General features: G+C 61.0%; 1 protein-coding gene and 1 long non-coding RNA gene across 4 annotated transcripts in view; both read right to left on the bottom strand.

Moving 5' to 3' along the window:
- Positions 1-4,740, bottom strand: part of LOC108800735 — a 16,915-nt gene that overhangs the window by 8,391 nt on the left and 3,784 nt on the right. The gene's annotated exons all lie outside the window — the stretch shown is intronic.
- The window catches only part of TOB1 (transducer of ERBB2, 1), a 12,116-nt gene that overhangs the window by 2,584 nt on the left and 4,792 nt on the right, over positions 1-4,740 (bottom strand). The gene's annotated exons all lie outside the window — the stretch shown is intronic.

Raw genomic sequence — 4,740 nt, forward strand, 5'->3', positions numbered from 1 at the left:
CCCACATCCTGAAGCTTCTACATCCAGAGAGGTGCAGAGACCACCGAGGTTCCCCGCCGGTGAATAGTTTACACCCGCCGCCCCTCCCCCACACTGTAACACAATCTTGGCTGTAAACGACCTTTAAACATTTGCAGGATCAGCACGGGGCGGGGACCGAGGAGACGCCTGACGTCACATGACACACCCCTCAATATTATGGGGGCACTCCAACCCACAATACATCTTCATAGCCTGGGAACAGCGAGAGGGGGACCCCGCAGCCAGAGAACCCAGAGGAAGGGGGGACACCACAGCCAGAGAACCCAGAGGAAGGGGGGACACCACAGCCAGAGAACCCAGAGGAAGGGGGGACACCACAGCCAGAGAACCCAGAGGAAGGGGGGACCCCGCAGCCAGGGAACCCTGAGGAGGAAGGGGGGACCCCGCAGCCAGAGAACCCTGAGGAGGAAGGGGGGCCCCCGCAGCCAGAGAACCCTGAGGAGGAAGGGGGGCCCCCGCAGCCAGAGAACCCTGAGGAGGAAGGGGGGGACCCCGCAGCCAGAGAACCCTGAGGAGGAAGGGGGGGACCCCGCAGCCAGAGAACCCTGAGGAGGAGGTGGGGGGACCCCGCAGCCAGAGAACCCAGAGGAAGGGGGGACCCCGCAGCCAGGGAACCCTGAGGAGGAAGGGGGGGACCCCGCAGTTAGGGAACCCTGAGGAGGAAGGGGGGGACCCCGCAGTTAGGGAACCCTGAGGAGGAAGGGGGGGACCCCGCAGTTAGGGAACCCTGAGGAGGAAGGGGGGGACCCCGCAGTTAGGGAACCCTGAGGAGGAAGGGGGGGACCCCGCAGTTAGGGAACCCTGAGGAGGAAGGGGGGGACCCCGCAGTTAGGGAACCCTGAGGAGGAAGGGGGGGACCCCGCAGTTAGGGAACCCTGAGGAGGAAGGGGGGGACCCCGCAGTTAGGGAACCCTGAGGAGGAAGGGGGGGACCCCGCAGTTAGGGAACCCTGAGGAGGAAGGGGGGGACCCCGCAGTTAGGGAACCCTGAGGAGGAAGGGGGGGACCCCGCAGTTAGGGAACCCTGAGGAGGAAGGGGGGGACCCCGCAGTTAGGGAACCCTGAGGAGGAAGGGGGGGACCCCGCAGTTAGGGAACCCTGAGGAGGAAGGGGGGGACCCCGCAGTTAGGGAACCCTGAGGAGGAAGGGGGGGACCCCGCAGTTAGGGAACCCTGAGGAGGAAGGGGGGGACCCCGCAGCCAGAGAACCCTGAGGAGGAAGTGGGGGCCCCGCAGCCAGGGAACCCTGAGGAGGAAAGGGGGGGACCCCGCAGTTAGGGAACCCTGAGGAGGAAGGGGGGGACCCCGCAGCCAGGGAACCCTGAGGAGGAAGGGGGGGACCCCGCAGTTAGGGAATCAGACGCTTGGGACAGAAACAGGGGGAAGGGAACCCGAACCCTTCAGATGTGGCAGAACTACAAATCTCACATGCCTGGCCGGGGGAGGGGGGGGGCCCTCACATATGTCCATCTAGAGCTCTGCAGGACATCATATGTACAAGAATGGAAGTTGCAGCGTGACTGAGCTGAAATCACGGGGTTAAAAATACTCGACAACCAACACACGGCATCCGTCACCCGGCCTATAAATACACGGAACCGGACACGGAGCGTGTACCCTGCACACACACACGGCACACGGAGCGTGTACCCTGCACACACACACGACACGGAGCGTGTACCCTGCACACACACACGACACGGAGCGTGTACCCTGCACACACACACGACACGGAGCGTGTACCCTGCACACACACACGACACGGAGCGTGTACCCTGCACACACACACGACACGGAGCGTGTACCCTGCACACACACACGACACGGAGCGTGTACCCTGCACACACACACGACACGGAGCGTGTACCCTGCACACACACACGACACGGAGCGTGTACCCTGCACACACACACGACACGGAGCGTGTACCCTGCACACACACACGACACGGAGCGTGTACCCTGCACACACACACGACACGGAGCGTGTACCCTGCACACACACACGACACGGAGCGTGTACCCTGCACACACACACGACACGGAGCGTGTACCCTGCACACACACACGACACGGAGCGTGTACCCTGCACACACACACGACACGGAGCGTGTACCCTGCACACACACACGACACGGAGCGTGTACCCTGCACACACACACGACACGGAGCGTGTACCCTGCACACACACACGACACGGAGCGTGTACCCTGCACACACACACGACACGGAGCGTGTACCCTGCACACACACACGACACGGAGCGTGTACCCTGCACACACACACGACACGGAGCGTGTACCCTGCACACACACACGACACGGAGCGTGTACCCTGCACACACACACGACACGGAGCGTGTACCCTGCACACACACACGACACGGAGCGTGTACCCTGCACACACACACGACACGGAGCGTGTACCCTGCACACACACACGACACGGAGCGTGTACCCTGCACACACACACGACACGGAGCGTGTACCCTGCACACACACACGACACGGAGCGTGTACCCTGCACACACACACGACACGGAGCGTGTACCCTGCACACACACACGACACGGAGCGTGTACCCTGCACACACACACGACACGGAGCGTGTACCCTGCACACACACACGACACGGAGCGTGTACCCTGCACACACACACGACACGGAGCGTGTACCCTGCACACACACACGACACGGAGCGTGTACCCTGCACACACACACGACACGGAGCGTGTACCCTGCACACACACACGACACGGAGCGTGTACCCTGCACACACACACGACACGGAGCGTGTACCCTGCACACACACACGACACGGAGCGTGTACCCTGCACACACACACGACACGGAGCGTGTACCCTGCACACACACACGACACGGAGCGTGTACCCTGCACACACACACGACACGGAGCGTGTACCCTGCACACACACACGACACGGAGCGTGTACCCTGCACACACACACGACACGGAGCGTGTACCCTGCACACACACACGACACGGAGCGTGTACCCTGCACACACACACGACACGGAGCGTGTACCCTGCACACACACACGACACGGAGCGTGTACCCTGCACACACACACGACACGGAGCGTGTACCCTGCACACACACACGACACGGAGCGTGTACCCTGCACACACACACGACACGGAGCGTGTACCCTGCACACACACACGACACGGAGCGTGTACCCTGCACACACACACGACACGGAGCGTGTACCCTGCACACACACACGACACGGAGCGTGTACCCTGCACACACACACGGAGCGTGTACCCTGCACACACACACACCTATAGATGACACGTCTGGAGCACACACATGGAGCAGGGCATGCCGGGACATGTAGTGCAGCCACACACATGGGGAGGGAAATCCCGCAGGACAAACATCCCCTCCCCCTCCAAACAACCACCCCTCCAGTAGAGGTCAGGAAACCCCTCCACTGCAGGCTCCTCCCCCTAGGCCCTGACAGGTCAATGTTTGTGCCATTTGTGTGGACGACATATGTCACAGAGAGGGGCCCCTCAAACACAGACCGGACCTCAAAGGGGCCACAAATGTTCTACACGGCTGATTTACAACTCCAGCGCCATGAACACGCCAAAAACACATCACACTTAATTCAGAGGAATCCGCAGGAAACATGTCAGACACACGTGACGGGGCGATGGAAAGTGCGGTATCTCCGTATGTACACGGCGGCACGACCCCCTCCGAGCATCTCATTACAAGACACTCGGCATTCCCTGCTGATGTGAAACCCCCACAATGCCCCTCACGTCTGTGTATAAACTCCTTTTATGGGCAGCCATGTCTACTCAGTACACATGCAGGCTCCGCCTCCTGCTGCTCAGTGACCAATCCGTACAGATCCTCTCAGTGTGAATGTGTTAGAGTCCAGAACAGGAAACATCCGCAAGGGACGACTGGTTTTATCTCAGCAGTCGGCAAAGGTGGAAATAGGGAGCAGCAAAGGACGCAAGTAACCCCATGTGTCCACACCACAAGATGTTATCTAAGCTCCGCCCACAAGATCAGCACAGCTGTGATAGGACGGGGTGGCCATTGGCAATAATATCCCGACTATGGTCGTCATGGTGACACCAACCCTTCCCAAGCATACCGGGGGGGCAGGAAACCCTTCTCCCGCAAACCTTACACCAGGTCTCGGGAGGCCGGACACAGCCAGGACTCTGGCATCTTCAGGGGGAAACGCAGCAATGGCCGCCCATGTACCACACTTATGACAGGTGAGCTTTGAGAGCAGTGGGAGGAGCCTGTGCCCACCAGAAGCCATGACAGGGGGAGGGGCCAACACAGAACCTAAGCTGTGACTTTCACATGTATAAGCACTTCCTGCACTGCTTACCTGGGCTCCGAAGTGCACTGCTTACCTGGGCCCCGCCCCCCTTCGGCACTGCTTACCTGGGCTCCGCCCCCCTTCGGCACTGCTTACCTGGGCTCCGCCCCCCACGGACACAGTATTAATGCATTAGAGAACCCGCTGGGCGGAGACATTGCACAGCCGAGCTAAACTGTAAACCCCGCCCCAAGGCCAAAACACCCCTCCCCCAGGCCTGGTCTCACAGCGAGGATTCTCCTATGGGGGAGGGGAGATAGGCGGTGTTCAGTAGGTGGGGGAGGGGAGATGGGCGGTGTTCAGTAGGTGGGGGAGGGGAGATGGG

This window comes from Nanorana parkeri, unplaced genomic scaffold (assembly GCF_000935625.1).
Source record: "Nanorana parkeri isolate BGI_ZX_2015 unplaced genomic scaffold, ASM93562v1 scaffold2113, whole genome shotgun sequence".
In the NCBI taxonomy this organism is placed as follows: Eukaryota; Metazoa; Chordata; class Amphibia; order Anura; family Dicroglossidae; genus Nanorana; species Nanorana parkeri.